The sequence below is a fragment of the Nicotiana attenuata genome, unplaced genomic scaffold (genome assembly GCF_001879085.1).
Source record: "Nicotiana attenuata strain UT unplaced genomic scaffold, NIATTr2, whole genome shotgun sequence".
Lineage (NCBI taxonomy): Eukaryota > Viridiplantae > Streptophyta > Magnoliopsida > Solanales > Solanaceae > Nicotiana > Nicotiana attenuata.
In genome coordinates this window covers 25,364-46,399 of record NW_017673924.1, presented here as the reverse complement: position 1 = coordinate 46,399, position 21,036 = coordinate 25,364, and the positions used below count along the sequence as shown (strand labels likewise).

The following is a 21,036-nucleotide window of genomic DNA, read 5'->3' as shown; positions in this document are numbered from 1 at the left end:
TTAGAGCTGAGCTAGCAAAAGAAAAGGAGAAGAGTGATGGAATGCTTCAGAATATGCTCAAACTTTTTCAAACCCAGCCCTCTAGTTCCTCCAAGCCCTAGGATGTCCAGTTCCTGTCTTCTGCACCCATCTAGAACCCCCAGTGACCCAGTTAGGGATTTTTTTTTTTTGCTCATGTTTGAAGTTATTTTCTTTCTGTTTGTGGTCTGTGTATGGAAACATCTCTAATCAATGACAATTTGCTATTTCTCTTGTTCTATTGCAGATTCTGATCTTAATAGTTAATTTTGTTTGCTGGTTGTTGATTAATTAAACCATGTTTTCACTTGCAGTTGCCCCAGTGGCCATGAGTAATTATTAATATCTGGGTTCACAATATTTGCAACTTTTCGATGATGCCAAAAGGGGGAAGAAATATTGTGCTTTACTTGTTATTCTAAATAATGTGATATTTATAACCTGATTAAACCTGGTCCTTGATAATAAGTTAAAATTCTAAGTTAAAATATTGATGATTAAGCTGAGTTCCACAGATTCTCTGATCAGCAAAAGCACAGGGTTTGTCATCATCAAAAAGGAGGAATTTGTTGGCCCAAGTTAAGATGAAGTTTTGAAGATTGACAAATGAACTCAGTCATGGGCCAGGTTCATCATGTGAGACACAGTGGTTATCTACTTATACATGTGAGATGCACGTGAAGAAGATAAGTCTCAAGGATCAAGCAGCAATATCTTCTGAACTGATCGAAAAGGTTGCATAAAGGATAAGGACATGAAGTCTCCTTATGTGAAGAGAACTTAATCCGGATCAAGGATAAGGGTTGGAGTTTGTATTGTTCTAGGACTCAAATTCGATGAAGGATCAGCAATTGAGTCTCAATCAAACTCTAATTACTAACTCATTAAATAACTGTGATTGTTCTCTTTTACATGTATTGCACAAACGCAGAAGTTAAAACTAAATTGAGAGCAAAAGAGCGAGGCAATTTTGCAAGCAATTTATGTGAGATTCAAGTGTGCATTCCTGAAGCTACTTGAACAAGATAGAAGAACCAGTTCCTTGTGTCTTTCTTTTATTCTAGTTCAATTGTAGTAGGTGTTTTAAAGTTGTACCTTTCCAGCTTTCATAGAAGCAATTGTATTAGGTACTTTGAGCATCCAAGTTAGAGTTAACTTGAAGGTGTCGCAACAGTTGAGATTGTGTGCCACACTGGGATTAGAGTTTAATCCTTAGGTTTACAAGAATTTTGTAAATGCTGTTTTGGCTCAGTGATTTTAGTGGAAGTTTGGAAAAATCCTACTGAGTAGTAGGTCGTGGTTTTTTCACCTTTTGAACCAGGTGTTTTCCACGTAAAAATCTCTGTATTCTTTATTTTATGCACTCTTAATTCCGCAAACAGTAGTAGTAAGTACATCTAGAAGAACCAAGTTCTTCTAGAGCGAAAATTGGGTACCACACAAATCACCCTCCCCTCTTGTGTGGTATTGAAGTTTAGAACATCAAGTTGTATTGGAGAGATTACAAATATGTGTGTTTTTTTGTTTTTTTAAAGTTCAATCCATGAGGGTTATTTCGGTCACTTCCATGTATTACTAATTCCCGTATTCTTATTCCACCTATCCCGCCTAAATAACACATAGATTTCTGCATAACTTATGCAGGTGTTAGTTAAGCTGTCTATTGACTTGAGCCTTGGGGTTTGCTCCCTTTCAAGGTCTCAAGTTCGAAACCCACTGGGTGCAAACAATTTCTGAGGGCCATCGGACTGGGTAAAACCCTAATTAACCGTGGTGCACTTGCGGGAAACTCCTTGCTAAGGGCCTGTGCACCCCCGGAATTAGTCGAGGCTCGAAGAGACTCGGACACCCGGTGCAAATCAAAAAAAAAAGCCAACCAAACAATATATAGTACTTATTATATAATGCTGAATCTCACGCAAGTTTCAAAAGGTAATCAGACATTGTATTACTAATGTGGAGTTTTATACAGGTATTATCATATTTTAGTAATGCAACCACACGACCCCTTATAGTAATACAAATAAGTATGTTATTTTACAGAACATCCTCCAGAACCAGTGAGAAAGATTGTAGAAGAAAGCATCTAATGTAATCAGTAATGAAAGGTAATACAGAGAATAAAATTTCAATTAGTTTAGCTACACCATTAAGAATATAATATATCAGGTGAATTGCTTAAAGTTCCAAGGCTATTGAAACATCAACCTAATAATATTTGTAGTTGCTGCAACAGTAATCAATTGGATTACATATTTCTGCAAACTGAGTATGTAAATAAATATTATGGGAACCACGAACAAAAGCATAGATATGTCAACTTCTCAGCGTTTTACTTTCTTGGCAAGTAACTTATTAGAGATACACGATGCAAGGGGGCTTTCATCAGCATACAAAAGCAGAACACTAGTAGGATTTTCTGGGAAGCATTGTTGCCCTTCTTCTCATTTTGCTCAAAATAGAGAACTTATGGAAACTTTACAGCAAATATGGGGACTCCACGAAACAGATGTTGGCACAAGATACTTTGTATCTGAAGTAAAAGATTTTCAGAAATCAAATTTTACCATTTTGGTAAATACCGCATTGTTTGCTGGATTTCGACCCCAGGAAAGACGAACCGTCTGTTTCCCGATAACTGCTCCATTAAATTTCTATATTGCATCCTCTGCTACGCACCTATGGAACATAAGAGGCAAGTAAGTTATGCAATGTTTAGCATTTGAAAGCTTCAAATAAACATCCATTTGAAACAATAGTAATAACCAAAATTCACTATATATACATGTGTAACCGTTTAGTTTATCGAGAGTTCAAGCAGCAACTTCATTTTACTTCTATTGGTTAGGTTTTGATAATATGATTACCTATTCTAGTGATTTAAAATAGGTTATGAATGATATATTCTACTATAGGACCATTTCATAAACAAAAAAGAAATCTTTTTTATAACCGAGAAATCCCCGAAAACATGGCGCAAGATTTTAAACTCTGCCCAAAGAAAGAGTTCTTATCAATCATTATTTTAGCTGGTCCTCACTAGAAATCATAGTATGCAAAAATACTAAGCAAAGGAAGAACTGACTAAAATCCCTTTTGCCCGGTGCGAGAGTGGGAAAAGGAAAGGCATGAGACTACCTCACATTTTTGGAAAGAGATATTATGCCTGTGAGAACATGCCAAAGGAGTTCATATCATCCAAAATAAGCAGAGATAGATTCTGAAAGGCATATAATATTCCTAATCATAGAAAGTTCATGGGTTCCTTTTCTCTCTCTTGACCTTCTTGGAAAGCCGTTTTTTCGGGTCTAAAAATACTTCAAGCTGCATCTTTGCCCAAAGGTCTTCAAAATGGTCATGAAATCCCTGCTGAAACCAATCCAAAATTTCTGAAAACAATTCTCGAGGATTATCATCCCACAATTTCCTTAGCATGGCACAACTATCAATCGTTCTCTTCTTGGTCCTCATCTTGTTTAAAAGTTTTCCAACCCGCTTAAGACATGATGCCTCAGGCTTCAAAATGCTAGCTGGCGAGGCTGCCAAGAATTTTTGTACAGATTTTAAGTATGGCAGAACGTTGCCTTCAAGCAAGGAACAAGCAAATACTGCCACCCGGCTCATATCATTTTCGATTGAATGCAGTAGTTCAGTGTAGACCAAATATTCAGGGGCACATTTTGAAATAGATGACCGTCGACCGAGGAATACGATTTCTTTTACCAAGCAAGCCTGATACTGAACAGCATGAACTTTTCTGTCAGATTACGATAAGGATGAAACATTTTTAATGCGTTTAGCAACCCTGTCAGCCCAGCCAGCACAAATATCTTGGCCCAAAATCTCCTCCTCATTCAGTTGAAGAGGGAATTTGTTCGAATGAATCCTCCAAGCACATTCTACATCTTCCAAAGTCCCGTGACGCCACGAGAAATCTTGTTGCGAATCACATAATTTGGAGTTAAAGACAAGATTAATGAGTTGCCGCCTCAACTTGGACATTTCCTCCATTGTTTTAAAATGTAAGGTGTTGTCATTGCAGAATTCCAGTGGTTTACCAGAAAGTTCAAAACATTGTAGAGCATATGCTACTGTTAGAACATCACTAGTGGGGTTTGAAAATTTTGCACGAGACACTTTAGCAGTTTCTTTCAGCTTTTTCATCCTCATTCTTTCCTCTTTTCCTAAGTCTCGCTCGCTTTCCACTGAACCTGGTTTCTCATCCTGTTTCAAGCCATCTGGATCTTTGCAGTTTCCTTCAAACTCCATAAGGAAAGGATTTGACAAGCTCAAAGCTGATGCTGCTGCAACTGCATAAGCCAAGACTGTATTTGCGCGGGAATAATCTTTCACCTTTTGCATAATTTGGATTACTGTAAGGAGCATACGGGAGTGGCGAGGACTCATAGGATATTGTGCCATGGCCTTCCCTAAAGGTGTCAGTCTTCCTTTGCTATCAAGTGCTTCAAGAACCTTTAAGCAACGCTCTGCTTCAACTAAGGCGGTTGGCTCAGGAGGAGTTGGGAAAGGGAAGTTAGCAACCTGAGATAACAGAGGATAAATATTAATGGTGGTAATCAATAAATACCAAGACAAATAACATACAGATCCACCTAGAAGAAAAATCAATCTGCTAGAGGCAAGCAAGGAACATAACAAATAGTGACAGTTTCCCTTCTTTTTTTTTAATTGGGTGGGAGCGAGGAAGTCGACCAGCTGATAATTTTTTCAATCTAAGAAATACTTTGTTTTGTTTGGGGCGGGGAGGGGGGGTTAGGGGAGGGTCTGACAGCATTTACAACCTACAGGACTGCAGGCAAAGGTGTGAACTTCATTAAAACACATCTTCATGCTGGTGACTTTGCCAAATACTCCAAGATCATATCATTTCAACCAAGTCTTGGAACAGAAAGAATAATAACCTATTCCAAGCAAGAAACTTGCCTTATCAATATGCATGGACTTCAGAAGTAGGACAACACCATCAACTGGTACTTTCAGTATTTCTGCATTTGAGAAGTCAAAGAACATGTCATTGAAGACTGCAGAAGAATAAAGCCGATAACAGTGCCCAGGACCTGTTCTTCCAGCCCTTCCTGCACGCTGAGCAGCTGAAGCCTTACTTATAAATTGTATTTCATAAGCTTCCATACCATTGGAAGAGTTGTACTTTTTGACCTTTTCTCTGCCTGTGTCAACCACATATTTAATACCGGGAATTGTCAATGAGGTTTCAGCCACATTAGTGGCAACAACAACTAGGCGTTCTCCTTCCTTGACCTCTTCAAACACGCGAAGCTGTGCAGATGCAGGAAGCATAGCATAAAGAGGTAAAACACACATCGGACCAGCAAAGGTTCCATTAGCCCCATTCCTAACCTTACTTAAGAGAGGTTCAGATTCATTTGAAGCTCCTTCCTGTTCACCAGAATCAGGTTGTGATGTCCTTTNTAGTTGCATTCACAAACATGCTTTGAACTGCATCCTGATTTTACTATTGTTCCCACTTCTGAACGACTTAACCTTTGCTTGGTAATTAAACTAGTTACCACTGTCCCTCCACATTATCTCAACAACTAAAGGAGTCACTAGTTCACTTTTCTTCTTTTTTGTTACCTTTCTCAACAAAAAAAATATTTAACTCCTAAACAAAAGCCAATAGTGTTAAGATATTCCAAAATTGGATTAAAAATGGGTCTGAATGGAGTGGAATGAACATAACGGATTCATATAGCCAACTCCAACTAGTTTGAAATCAAGACACGGCTAATTGATAGAAACATCTCTCTTGCTTCTTTGAAAGTAATTTATAAAGTTTTAATTATTTCACTATTCAAGGTATTGCTCTAATTTTCTCAACCTTTTCTTAAATATTTAGCAGTCAAATGGTGTGCACCCTTTTTCATAGTAAGGACAAAATATAAAGCACTTAAAAGGTAGGGACGAAGATTTCAATTTACCTAGACATTAATACTGACCTGTAGTTCCCGAAGCAAAATTCCATCAGTCAAGAACTTTATGGAGAAATTGTCTCCTATCCTCCTGTCATGTCTAACTTGGAAACCAACCTCTTTGCCAAGACTAAAACCAAGCTCAAATGCCACTCGTTTGGCAGTTGCAAGTACTGCAACACGGCGTGGTTGAGTCACACCAATAATACCACCACGACCATTGGAATGATTTGAACCATAGCCAGCTTCATAAAGGAACTGAAAGATCCCAAACCAAAAGCAAGAGATAAAAACACTAAAACAAAACTAAAAATTAAGGAAGAATGAAATAAATAGAACTCTATATTACCAACCGAAGGAAAAGGAAGTGTTAGAATAGTTATGTAAATACTAAATAGTAGTAAATAACCCTAATCTCATATGTATCAAGAGTAGGACATGTTATGTATATATAGGGCTCATTGTATCACGTTTAACATATGAGAATAATATCAATAATATTTTCTCCCGTGCTTTCTCACATGGTATCAGAGCAACCATGAGAAATTTAACGCTGTGCATAAATTCCAGCGACTCCTGGAAGAGAAAACAATCAACCAGAAGCCCTTTTTTCCGGCAAAAACAGTCTGTCCGCAAGAATCATACTATCCGTCAGTGTTGTGCAAAAACCAACATCACTGGAAAGTAGATTAGAGCTCGGCAAACAACCCAACAAAAAATCTCCGATAGAACAGGCTGTACGCGCCTCCACGCGCCACCGGAAGAATTTCTCCGGCGAAGCTCTGACGCCCATGCGCCGGTGCGTGAGGCACTTTCCAGACACTTTTTGATGAAATTCCTTCAGATCAGTTGGATCGCCCTCAAATTCCGACCCTACCCATAATTTTATTTTTTAATTCCGACCAATTTGAGTTTTTCCAACGACTACACTGATTTTTTTCGGCAACTACAGTAATTTTCCCACAAAAACAACGTTTCCTTCATCTGTTTCAGCGAGTTTTCAGTTGATTCTTTCTGTTATTTGGTGATAATTTTATAGACCTCACTTTAATCCAACGATGTCTTGGGGAGTCGATGCCTTCGGGTCTAATAACCCGGCTTCTAGCAATTCCGGTGTTATGATTACCTCAGAACTTTTAATGGGAAGTTCAAACTACTTAGCTTGGGCTTCGTCTGTCGAGTTTGGTTTGGGAAAAAGCTCACACATTATACACTAATGACATATCTCGTTTCTATGATGTGATATCGCATATGACAAATTTAAAGAAACATGAATTAGATAAATCCACTTACTTGGGACAAGTACAGGCAGTCATGGAGGAATTTGAGAAGTTGATGCCAGCTTCTGCTAGTGTTGCAAAGCAGCAAGAGCAGCGACAAAAGATGTTTCTAGTTCTTACTCTTGTTGTGCTTCCTAATGATCTTGACTCGGTACACGATCAGATTTTGGCTAGTCCGACTGTCCCCCACAGTTGATGAATTATTCTCTCGATTATTTCGCCTTACTGCAGCATCAAGTCACCCAGTGATCTCATCACAGACACTTGACTTATCTGTTCTCGCATCCTAGACAGTGGACAATCGGGCATCTCATACTATGGAGAATAGACGAGGAGGAGGTCGTTTTGGAAGTTCTAGACCCAAGTGCTCTTATTGTCATAAACTTGGACACACTCGTGACGTGTACTATTCTTTACATGGCCGCCCACCCAAGAATGCTTATATTGCTCAGACTGAGACTACAGGTAAGCAGGGATTTTCTTTATCTGAAGAGGAGTATAATGAGTTACTTCAATATCGAGCAAGTAAGCAGACATCTCCACAAGTAGCCTCTGTTGCTCAGACTGATACTTCTGTTGCTGATAATTCTTTTGCTTGTGTTTCCCAGTCTAGTACTGTTGGACAATGGGTTGTGGACTCAGCATCTTCTGATCATATCTCTGGTAATAAATCACTTTTGTCAAGTATTGCATATTCACAGTCTTTTCCCGCTGTTACTTTAGCCAATAGGTCTCAAACTAAAGCAAAAGGAGTTGGACAAGCGAATCCCCTACCCTCTGTCACTCTATATTCCGTTCTTTATGTCCCTGACTATCCTTTTAATCTTGCATCTGTTAGTCATTTGACTCGTGCCCTCCATTGTGGTATATATTTTATTAATGATTCTTTTATTATGCAGGACCGCAGTACGGGCCAGATGATTGGAACAGGACTTGAATCAGAAGGCCTTTACTACCTTAACTCACTCACTTCCTCCAAGGCATGTCTAGTTACGGATCCTCCAGACCTAATTCACAGACGTTTAGAACATCCAAGCTTATCCAAGCTCCAGAAGATGGTGCCTAGTTTGTCTAGTTTATCTACATTAGAGTGTGAGTCATGTCAGCTTGGGAAACATACCCGAGCCTCTTTTCCTCGTAGTATTGAGAGTCATGTAGAGTTTGTTTTTTCTTTAGTTCATTCTGATATATGGGGTCCTAGTAGAGTCAGTTCAACCTTGGGATTTCGTTATTTTGTTAGTTTCATTAATGATCATTCAAGATTTACTTGGATTTTCTTAATGAAAGATCGTTCTGAGTTGTTTTCTATATTCCAGAATTTTTGTGCTGAAATTAAAAATCAATTTGGTGTTTCTATTCGTACTATTCGCAGTGATAATGCCTTAGAATATTTATCCTTTCAATTTCAGTAGTTTATGACTTCTCAAGGAATTATTCATCAGACCTCTTGTCCTTATACCCCTCAGCAAAATGGGGTTGCAGAGAGAAAGAATTGGCACATTATTAAGACTGCTCACACACTTCTCATTGAATCTCATGTTCCGTTACATTTTTGGGGCGATGCAGTTATCACAACTTGTTATTTGGTTAATCGGATACCTTCATCTCCCATCCAGAATCAGATTCCGCATGCAGTATTGTTTCCCCAGTCACCCTTATACTCTGTTCCCCCTCGTGTTTTTGGGAGCACTTGTTTCGTTCATAACTTAGCCCCTGGGAAAGATAAGTTAGCTCCTCGTGCTCTCAACTATGTCTTCCTTGGTTATTCTCGTGTTCATAAGGGACATCGTTGTTACTCACCTGATCTTCGTAGGTACTTTATGTCCTTTGACGTCACATTTTTTGAGTCTAAGCCTTTCTTTACCTCTTCTAACCATTCTGACCACCTTGATATATCTAAGGTCTTACCTATACCAACCTTTAAGGAGTCTACTATAGATCCTCCTTCACCTTCCGTCACAGAAGTCTTACCCATTCCAACCGTTGGGGAGTCTAGTGTGGCTCCTCCTAGACTCCCCGCCACAGGAACACCACTCTTGACATATCATCATCGTCCGCACCCAGCATCAGGCCCAGCTGATTCACGTCATGCACCTGACCCTGCTCATACTGCGGACTTGTCTCTTCCTAGTACACCGATTGCACTTTGGAAAGGTATACGGACCACCCTTAATCCTAATCCCCATTATGTCGGTTTAAGTTATCATTGTTTGTCATCACCTTATTATGCTTTTCTATTCTGTTTCCATCCCTAAGTCTACAGGTGAAGCATTGTCTCATCTAGGATGGCGACAAACTATGATTGACGAGATGTCTAAAGTAGTCTCCTAGAACCTGGTTTGGTAAGTTCAGCACAGTTATCCAGGAATTTGGCATGACTCCGAGTGAAGCTGATCACTCTGTATTCTATTGGCATTCTGCTTCGAGTCTCTATATTTATCTGGTGGTCTATGTTGAAGACATTGTTATTACAGGCAATGACCAGGATGGTATTACTAAATTGAAGCAACATCTATTTCAACACTTTCAGACTAAGGATTTGGGCAAACTAAAGTATTTTCTGGGTATTAAGGTCGCTCAGTCTAGCTTAGGTATTGTGATCTCACAACGGAAGTATGCCTTAGATATTCCTGAGGAGACAGGAATGACAGGTTGTAGACCTGTTAACACTCCGATGGATCCGAATTCTAAACTTCTGCCAGGACAGGGGGAGCCTCTTAGCGATCCTACAAAATATAGGCAGTTGGTTGGTAAATTAAATTACCTTATAGTGGCAAGACCTGACATTTCCTTTCCTGTGAGTGTTGTGAGTCAGTTTATGGATTCTCCGTGTGACTCATTGGGATGCAGTTGTTCGCATTCTTCGGTATATAAAATCAGCTCCAGGTAAAGGTTTATTGTTTAAGGATCGAGGCCATGAACAGATCGTTGGATACTCAGATACTGATTGGGCAAGATCACCTTCTAATAGACGTTCTACTTCTGGATATTGTGTCTTAGTAGGAGGAAATTTGGTATCTTGGAAGAGCAAGAAACAGAATGTGATTGCTCGGTCTAGTGCAGAAGCACAATATCGAGCAATGAATATGGCGACATGTGAGATAATTTGGATCAAACAGTTGCTCAAGGAGTTGAAATTTGGTGAGATTAGTCAGATGGGACTTGTGTGTGATAATCAAGCTGCTCTTCATATTGCGTCAAATCCAGTGTTCCATGAGAGAACTAAACACATTGAGATTGACTGTCACTTTGTCAGAGAAAAGATACACTCGGGAAATATTGCTAAAAAGTTTGTGAAGTCGAATGATCAGCTTGCAAATATTTTCACCAAGTCTCTCACTGGTCCTCGTATTAACTACATATGTAACAAGCTCGGTACATATGATTTATATGCACCAGCTTGAGGGGGAGTGTTAGTATAGTTATGTAATACTAAATAGTAGTAAATAACCCTAATCACATATGTATTAGGAGTAAGACATGTTATGTTTAACATATGAGAATAATATCAATAATATTTTCTCTCGTGCTTTCTCACAGGAAGCATATAGAGAACAATAGAATATCTTACCTGAGGAACTTGGGTTGTCTTACCACAACCTATCTCACCACAAACTATTACACACGTGTTCTCATTTATAGCTTCCATTATCTCCTGTTCCATCATGACTATCGGCAGATCGCTCCTCTTATTTTCAACCTCCTTTGGTCTTGAAACGTGCACCACAGTTGGAGTTGTTAAAGCTCTTTGAGGAAGACTGTTAGCCGAGTTGCTACTATTGCTTAGAATGGCATTTTGAATATCCTTGGTACCATCCTGTTCAATATGAAGTGCCCACACAGAACAAGGATGACATGCATATGAGAGAGCCTCAACGAAAATTAGGTACCAAGTATATGGTTGACACAAAATAAAAGGCTGTATAAACTGAGAGTGAAGCAATACCATTGATTTCCTCTGTTCTTCGTTATAACAATCACAAATAGATGGATGATCTTGCTGATAATCTGACTTTAAACATTCTGTAGTTCTATCCTCTTCTTGCTTATTTTGCACCGAAGCATCTCCTCCGCAAACTAAAAGTCCACTCTGAGAAGTCAACTCTTCAGGAGACCCTGGAGTGACCAGTGCTTCACTTTGTACTTCACTTTTTCCTAAGGAGGACTGCAAAAGATTGCTATTGACTATTGGACTCGACTTCATTTTGTTAGAATCATCCAAGACATCACTAGTTAGGTTGTTGGTTGTCCTCTTCTTGACTGGCATTCAGGACAGGGGGGAGCCTCTTAGCGATCCTACAAAATATAGGCGGTTGGTTGGTAAATTAAATTACCTTACAGTGACAAGACCTGACATTTCCTTTCTTCGGTATATAAAATCAGCTCCAGGTAAAGGTTTATTGTTTAAGGATCGAGGGCATGAACAGATCGTTGGATACTCAGATGCTGATTGGCCAAGATCACCTTCTGATAGACGTTCTACTTCTGGATATTGTGTCTTAGTAGGAGGAAATTTGGTATCTTGGAAGAGCATGAAACAGAATGTGGTTGCTCGTTCTAGTGCAGAAGCACAATATCGAGCAATGGATATGGCGACATGTGAGCTAATTTGGATCAAACAGTTGCTCAAGGAGTTGAAATTTGGTGAGATTAGTCAGATGGGACTTGTGTGTGATAATCAAGCTGCTCTTCATATTGCGTCAAATCCAGTGTTCCATGAGAGAACTAAACACATTGAGATTGACTGTCACTTTGTCAGAGAAAAGATACACTCGGGAAATATTGCTAAAAAGTTTGTGAAGTCGAATGATCAGCTTGCAAATATTTTCACCAAGTCTCTCACTGGTCCTCGTATTAACTACATATGTAACAAGCTCGGTACATATGATTTATATGCACCAGCTTGAGGGGGAGTGTTAGTATAGTTATGTAATACTAAATAGTAGTAAATAACCCTAATCACATATGTATTAGGAGTAAGACATGTTATGTTTAACATATGAGAATAATATCAATAATATTTTCTCTCGTGCTTTCTCACAGGAAGCATATAGAGAACAATAGAATATCTTACCTGAGGAACTTGGGTTGTCTTACCACAACCTATCTCACCACAAACTATTACACACGTGTTCTCATTTATAGCTTCCATTATCTCCTGTTCCATCATGACTATCGGCAGATCGCTCCTCTTATTTTCAACCTCCTTTGGTCTTGAAACGTGCACCACAGTTGGAGTTGTTAAAGCTCTTTGAGGAAGACTGTTAGCTGAGTTGCTACTATTGCTCAGAATGGCATTTTGAATATCCTTGGTACTATCCTGTTCAATATGAAGTGCCCACACAAAACAAGGATGACATGCATATGAGAGAGCCTCAACGAAAATTAGGTACCAAGTATATGGTTGACACAAAATAAAAGGCTGTATAAACTGAGAGTGAAGCAATACCATTGATTTCCTCTGTTCTTCGTTATGACAATCACAAATAGATGGATGATCTTGCTGATAATCTGACTTTAAACATTCTGTAGTTCTATCCTCTTCTTGCTTATTTTGCACCGAAGCATCTCCTCCGCAAACTAAAAGTCCACTATAAGAAGTCAACTCTTCAGGAGACCCTGGAGTGACCAGTGCTTCACTTTGGACTTCACTTTTTCCTAAGGAGGACTGCAGAAGATCGCTATTGACTAGTGGACTCGACTTCATTTTGTTATAATAATCCAAGACATCACTAGTTAGGCTGTTGGTTGTCCTCTTCTTGACTGGTCGATCTCTATGTGGCATTTCTAACCCCGCCCTAGAAAACTGCACTTCTCTCATACGCTTCTCTCGGCTAGTTTCACCCTACAGCATACGGGGCATGATTTTAGAGCTAAAGTCTAACAACCTATCACATGTAAAGTAAATATGGACAATTACACAAACCTGACCCAAGTTCCTTGAAGACCACATAAGTGAATAAAGATCATCTTGGATCTGATACTTCCTGAAATGGGAATTATTTATCATTATCCAACAAAAAAAATTCCTGAATACTTAAAGAGAAAAGCTGTCCAAGCTAAATGAGGAGAATTCTTACTTCAAGGTCTTAATGCTTTCAGCTAAAAGGATTGATTTCTCCTTGTATTCCTACATTTGAGAAGACTGAATTATTCAAAGTCCAAAAACTAGATGACAAGAATAAGTAGTACTAACAAAATAAGAAAACAATGAACATTCCTGGATGCACTTACCTCGAGTTTCTTCAGCTTTTTTTTCTGAGATTGACTTAACTTAATGTTATTCTTCGTTTTAAGCTTATTCAATACCGGATATGAAAAAAATAAAAGCAATCGGTCATCTGTGAAGACGTTCAAACATGTATAACATATTGATTTTCTGTTTATACCTGTTCCTTTTCTGTCTTCTTCTTCTTTTTCTTGTCTGGCAATATAATTGCATTGCTATCTTGATCATTCAGACTATTAACACAAGCAGTCCAGATATTTTCCGGTTAATAACTACGAAGGTATATTCTCAACTGAAACCAAAGACAACAGTTGTTTAAGCAGCAAAAAAAGCAAGTGGATTACGAAATCAATTACCTCCAGATGTCTGTATCAAGGTTAATATCTGCACTAGGCTCCATTATCACGACTAAAAATAATAATGCTCTTGCAGCCGGCAGTCGAAGCAAATTGACAACTTCGTTGTGTTCTTTCTCAAGCTGCAAAAGGGACAAAAATAAGCATAAATCGTGGTATCCAAATCAAGGGGGCTCTAGGGTAAGGCAAGTGAAGCTCTTCGCCGGAGAAGAAGACGGAACAAGGAGGGTCGCCGGGGAAGAAAACGAAGGGTTGGGGTGGACGGCGGCAGAACCTTTTTTCGGGCAGGTTCTTGTTTTTCTTCTTTATTTAAAACCTTTTTTTAAAAAAAAATAAATGTCTTCTTTTTATTCGTTACTCCATATTACACGCATTTTTTGTGTTTTATTGCATATTAATTTCGGGTCCTAATGACACAGTAAAGACTCTATTAAGGTGTTCAAATTGAACAGATTTAACATGGAGTATTTAAGTAAAAAGTATAAACAACTTTAAGGGATTGTCCTTATATTTCGCGAAAATATAAAGTATTACTATATCATTATATAATATATGTAATTTATATTTATACAATTATTGATAAAATTGGCGTAGAGTAGCCCAGGTAAGTCTCTCTCTTTTCTTGCTTTCTCTCTCCTTCTGCATTCTCCCCTTTCTGCGATCTCTCTCTCTGATTCTCCCCCCCTCCCCCTTTTCTAGATCTGGTCTTCCGGCAAACACCCAAACATCATAGACCAGTCTCCGGCAACCACGACCCACACAGGTAACGACACTCAGTCCTCAACCAGCGGTACCAAAAACTCTGGGCAGCCATTTCTTCGGACCCTTTCAGGTTTCCAAGGGCAGTAGCGGTTAGGCATCATCGTCGGGACATTAGGAAGACAACAGAGGCGCTAGGAACAAGGGCAGAACTTTGGTTTTTCACAGCATCAGGAATATACCAAGACAAAAGTCCAGGTTGTATTTGCGGGAATTGGTACCTCCTGTCACACCCCTTTTTTAACAAACCTCACTAAACCTCTTATTATAAATAAAAAGATTTAGTAAAGCTCGAAAGGGTTTTTCAATTAGAAAGTGACAAAAATTGTGTTCAAAAGGAAATAACTCGGAGTCGCCACCTGACATTTGATTTCGGTGTATCAGGCCATCGTTTTTCTAAAAATAATTTTTTTCCTTTCAAAACACTCGAGACTCCAAAACTAAGTCTGCATCAGAGATTCGGGTAAGGAGGTTCATTTGACTCGGGGAGAAGGTGTTAGGCATTCCCCAAATCCTGTAACTAGTACGGTTGCATACTTGATTTGGTCGGCTTTTAAATATTCGAATTGAGGTAAAAACACACAAAGGAAAATAAACATCCAAAAGGTCTGAGGTCGTGCAACGACCCGACCGGTCGTTTTCAGCTCTAGCGCGTCGTTCAGCAGTCAGAGGCCATGAGCAGCTTCATTTCAGGTATTATGACTTGTACGCGCGGTCGGAATTGAATTTCGTGAAGTTCAGAGTTGATTTGGAGAGAGAATTCTCATTTTGGAAGCTTAAAGTTGAAAGAATTAACTAAGATTGGATTTTTGAGTAAACGACCTCGGAATCGGGATTTAAAGGTTCCAACAGGTTCGTATGATGATTTCGGACTTGGGCGTATGTCCGGATCGGGTTTTGGAAGACCCGGGAATGTTCTGATGCCTATTGTGGGAGTTAGCATTTTGGAAGAAATTTCATAAGTAAGGCTTGAAGTGCATTTCAGTGTTATCGATGTCCGTTTGGGATTCCAAGTCTAGGAGTAGCTCCGTATGGTGATTCTAGAGTTAGGAGCGCGATCGGAAGTGAATTCGGCGGGCCGTAGGTCGTTTCGGAGTCATTTGGCTAAAGATAGAAAATTGAAGGTTTTTGAGAAGTTTGACCGGAAGTGGATTCCGGAAGTTGGATTAGGTCCGTAATGTTAAATATGACTTGTGTGCAAAAAATTGAAGTCAATCGGATGTGATTTGATAGGTTTCGGCATCGAAAGTAGAAGTTTGAAGTTCTAAAGTTCATAAAGCTTGAATTGGAGGTTGATTCATGATTTTAACGTTGTTTGGTATGATTTGAGGCCTCGAGCAGGTCCGTATTATGTTATGGAGTGGGTTGGTGTGATTGGACGGGGTCCCGAGGGGCCTCGGGTGTGTTTCGGGTTGTATCGCACTCTTATTTGATGTTTCAACGTCGTTTCTTTGGACATAAAGGGGTAACATATTAAGCAAATGAGCTCCAAATTAAGTTTTTATTGAACCATTAGATACGTATCGGAATTTCGGAGCCATAGCAAAAATAATCATCGAATTTGGACATCGTATGAGGAAGTTATGCTCATTTTTGTGTCGGAAAAAACTGCTGCTTCTGGTATGGTCGCAATTGCGAACATATCCATCGCAATTGCGATGCCTAATTCTCAATTGCGAACTTTATGTCGCATATGCGACCTTTTCCAGCCCTTCTTTGTTCGCAATTGCGAAGGCTTTCTTCGCTTTTGCGAGGGTTCGCAATTGCGAACCCTGGATCGCAAATGCGACATCTGCAGCTTGATTTTAGCTGTGTAACTCGAGTTTTTGCTTCATTTTATCATATTTTGAGCCCTAGGTCCGAGAGTGGGCGATTTTGAGAGTGGATTTTCGTATCAAATCATTGGGTAAGTTCCTCTAACTAATTTTCAATTATATTTTGTGATTATACCTTAGATTTAACATCAAAATTCATGAGAATCTAAGGGAGAATTTGGGGTTTTAAAGAAAAACCTAGAAATTGAGATTTTTTGATTTTGACCACGATTTTGGGCATGGAATTGAGAATAAATTATATATTTGAGTTCGTAAGGTCATGGGTAAACTTTATCTTCGGAAAATTTCGGAATCCGGGCACGTGGGCCCGAGGGCAATTTTGTCAACTTTTCGTTCGGGGTTAGGAATTTGTTATAAATTGGACTATAATGAGTAATTGAACATATATTAATGGGTTTATATAATTATTGGCAAGTTTTGGAGCATTTTTGCATCGATTTGAGTCTTCGAAAGGGCGTGTAATGCCGGTTATGGAACTTCGGAGCGAGGTGAGTCTCCTTTCTAACCTTGTAAGAGGGAATTGTCCCCATAGGTGAGTTAATTGGCTATGTGCTCCTATTTGTGGGGGCTACGTACGCACGAGGTGACGAGAGTCCGTGCGTAGCTGCTATTATGCTATTGTCCGAGTAGTCTAGGACCCCAAAGTATGCTATACTTGGAATATTTGTAATCTTATGGATAGTTGAACTGCTTAAATCACAATGAATCAGTAAATGAATTTCTAAAAAGATCTAAACCTCATTTTCTTAAATTGTTAAAAGATAATTAGCTTTTCTTTGAATAATTGTTCCATGTTGACTTCTTGATTGACTGTCTCTACGTGTTTATTTTTGGAGCGGGCCGAACGCCTGGCAGATTAAATAGATGCATCTATGGTTCGCGCCGTTCGACCCTCGGCAGTGCACAGTTTACATTTCTGTTGGAGCGGGCCGTCGACCTCGGCATGATTTGCGCATGCTTGTATTGCTTGCCTTGAAACTTATTGAAGTTGTTGCTGCCTCTTTCTAGCTTAAGAATATATGTATAAATGATGAAAAGGAATGATTTCCTATAAAAAAAAAATCGCTTATTTTCTTCAACCCATTGAATTATAATTATGTTTATAAAAATTCACGATTTAATATATTATGGATATATCATCATTGGACCATTAGTAAGTGTCGAAGTCGACCATCTCGTCTTTACTTCTTCGAGATTAGACGGGATACTCATTGGGTACACGTTGTTTTCGTACTCATACTACACTTCTGTGCATTTTTGTTGCACAGGCATATGCATCTCTAGTGGCCTACTGGGCGTAGCAGCACAGATGACACGGAGACTTAGGTGAGCTGCACTCCTCGAGGTGATCCGCAGCCAACAGAGTCTCTTTCAGTTTTCTGTATTTATTTCTGTCCAATATTGTATTCCGGACGATTGTTGTATTATATTATTTCTTAGAAATTGCTCATGCACTTGTGACACCGGGTTTTGGGAGGATTTTTGGATTATTAAATGTTAAGTTTTGTTAAAGATTTCGCGATTGTTTCTGTAAATTTTATTATTCGTTATTTAATGTATAAAGAAAAATGATTTTAGACAATACAAAAATTGGAATTTAATTAAGTATTTTGGTTGGCTTGCCTGACAGCGGTGTCCGGCGCCACCACAACCCTCAGTGGATTTTGGGTCGTGACAGGTCGTCCCTTCCTAATAAAAGAAAAATAAAACAAAATAAAATAAGTCCTCCTAGCCTGTACTACGCCTCCATTGATGATGCCATGACCTCTATTTACATTTACTTCGGGGCATTCCCCGGGTTAAAATATTTACAAAGTCCACGGGGCATTCCCCGGATGAATTTATCTAAGGGACAACCTCTCACCTTACGTTCAAACATAATAAATTAAACTAAACATCCTAAGGCTTGCCTACCCAAATGATGACGGCCTAAATATGCTACTAGCGGATAATGGAGTAAATAAAGTAAATAAAAGAATTAAGTAGAAGGAAGATTCAACTCGTGCTCAAATTCTTTTAGTTTTCCATTTTTTATATATTCAGACCAAGTCCAACCCTAAAGCATGCGAGGCAAAAAATAAAATTACTACGGACTCGATCTTTTTCCCCTTCCGCAACCTACGTTCATCTTTCATGATAAGAACAAATCAAACCAAACAACCAACTAATTTGCTCATGGACAAACAAGTTGTCAATATGTCATGGTCATAGCTAAGCTTGAGGCAAACTTTCAACATATTGACACCACAATAATACTCAGTCACATCTAAAAGGATTAACACCTTAAAGGCTCACAACCTGACAAACAAATGATTGTAGAAGAATTAAATACATTCAAACCAATTTTCAATCAACCTCCAAAGCCTCAAACATACCGAATATGTGACTTACTCTAAAGATAAAAATAGAAGTCTCTTAAAGTAACATACTAAATTGTGAATTTATGAGCTGTTTGATGTTGTGTCTAATTCTTAGTGTAACATACTCTCACCATGGATTCAAAACTTACTTCTTGAATTTAGAAATCGCCAACACCCAACAGATACTAACACGTTTTCCTTTTTCTCTCTTTTGAAAAAAAATAATAATTCAAATTACAAACTCAAACACACAATAAGCCTAACCGGAAAGAAACTAGACATGAGAATATCAAATATACACTAATGACATGAGATTGAAATTCAGAAAAAAGAGCCAGTAACACATTTAACTCATACATCAAAACAGAAGGGGGAAAAGGGAAAAAGAAACGGACTTGAGCACGCAAAACTTTTAATTAAATTTCGCTTGGGATCAAATATAAGTGAATCTGACAATGGGAATTTGAATAAACAGCAACCAAAGAACAAGAAACCGCACGCTCGAATCCCAGACAGAAACTCGAATCGGCACCTCGACTCAACTTCAAACAAATTCCATAACAAAACGGAAATTGAAATCAGAAAGAAGGCGATTGAAACCTATTTTTTGTTCGATTTTCTGATAGCTTAAGGAGCAAAATGAAATTTCTTTTATTTCTGCTGTGTGTGGCTGATTTTTGGTAGAGCCGTCAATATGGGCTTGGCCCGTTGGGCCGGCCCAGCCCAGCCCGTGATTTAGTAGGGCTGGGCTAGAATTTTTGGAGCCCATTTAAAAACGAGGCTTTTAAGCCCAGCCCGAGTAAGCCCGTGGCCCGTGATGCTTGAGTGAGGTTGGACTGGGCCGGCCCGTGGGCCTAATAAAATTATGTATTTAAAATATATAAAATAAAAATTTATGTGACAAAAAATAATAAAAAGAGTATCCCAAGCTTAAAGTTTATTAAGCTAATCGTATAAAAAGATCAAAGTCTTGAAACATTAATTAGTTTTAAATTTTTAACTATTCTTAATATTTAACTAATTAATATTGCAAACGAATTGTAAATGTAGATGAAAGTGAAGATGTTAAAACAACCTTCTAACAAGCGGATTCAAAGGTGTTTGATGAAAATCATGTGTTGGATATCCCATAAGCGTCATGGACGTTCTCTTGAATAGTTTGCTTTGAGTTTTGACTTTTAGTGAATGAAATGGTCTTGTCTTTTACTTTTTTAGTGTTTATTGTAATATATTGGAATAATATAAAAAGTTATTAAGTTTTGTGAAATTTTTCCAATAAGATTTTTTTAAGTTTTAAATATTTATATTTTTTTTTTGTTAGAACTTAAAGAAAAAATATAAAATTATATTAAAAAAATGATGGGCCGGCCCGTGGGGGCCCGCAGCCCACATAAGACCGGGGTGGGCTGACCATTATAAGGCCCATCAAAATGATGGGCTAGCCCAGCCCAGCCCGTCCATTGCTAAAGCCCACATGGGCTGGGTTGGGCTAGCCCGGACCCGCCCATATTGACAGCTCTAATTTTTGGAAGTTGGAGGCGGAAGCCCAATTAATTAATCGTTGAACACAATGGTGATACAATATTAGTGTTTTGTGATTGTGATATTTTATAATATAGATCGATCAATTAAACTACATATAGTTTGTTGATGAGAATCATGTCCTTACAATTCTTGATTATGGAAGAAGTAAGCTTTTGGCGGATAAAAAAATCTTTGCTTGCATATATATATATATAATATATATATATATAAGAGAACTTTAACTTGAGCTACAGATGAATCTTCATCCTGAAAATCTCAATATTTAAATAGAAATAACAGCCATAAGAAAATTTATTTTTTTTGCTTCTTTTGATTGGTAGCACATGTCAAGAAAATTATGGTCTACTAAAAAGCGTCTAATAAAGAAATACCTATCAATAAACTCATGATGTTCGAAATATGTTTCTAAACTTTTACATGGCAACTCTTCTAGCAACATTTTCGTAAAACGATTAGAGAAGTGCCTAAAACCCGAGTTTGCAATAATTTAAGGAACAAAACTTCTTATGATTGAGCTGTTGGTAAAATTTGCATTTCTTCAAATTTAGCTTACAACCTAATTATTCTTTCTAAATTTCTAATGCTTTGTATGACATCTTTTGATTCAATACATTTGCTGATCATTAATGTAATAACATCAACTGTGTTTCTATATAATTCTTTCTTCTTCGGTATATTTTTATCTTCTCTTCTTTTTTTTTTT

At 38.3% G+C, this 21,036-nt stretch overlaps 1 long non-coding RNA gene and 1 pseudogene across 1 annotated transcript; both read right to left on the bottom strand.

Moving 5' to 3' along the window:
• Positions 1 to 3,273: 3,273 nt before the first annotated feature.
• Positions 3,274 to 13,467, bottom strand: LOC109217632 (annotated as a pseudogene).
• A 202-nt stretch (positions 13,468 to 13,669) lies between these two features.
• Positions 13,670 to 13,865, bottom strand: LOC109217634. Its single transcript, XR_002066665.1, has 2 exons — positions 13,835 to 13,865; positions 13,670 to 13,711 (listed from the first exon to the last, which is right to left on the bottom strand). It is a non-coding gene; the product is annotated as an uncharacterized LOC109217634 (long non-coding RNA).
• Between the last annotated feature and the right edge of the window lie 7,171 nt (positions 13,866 to 21,036).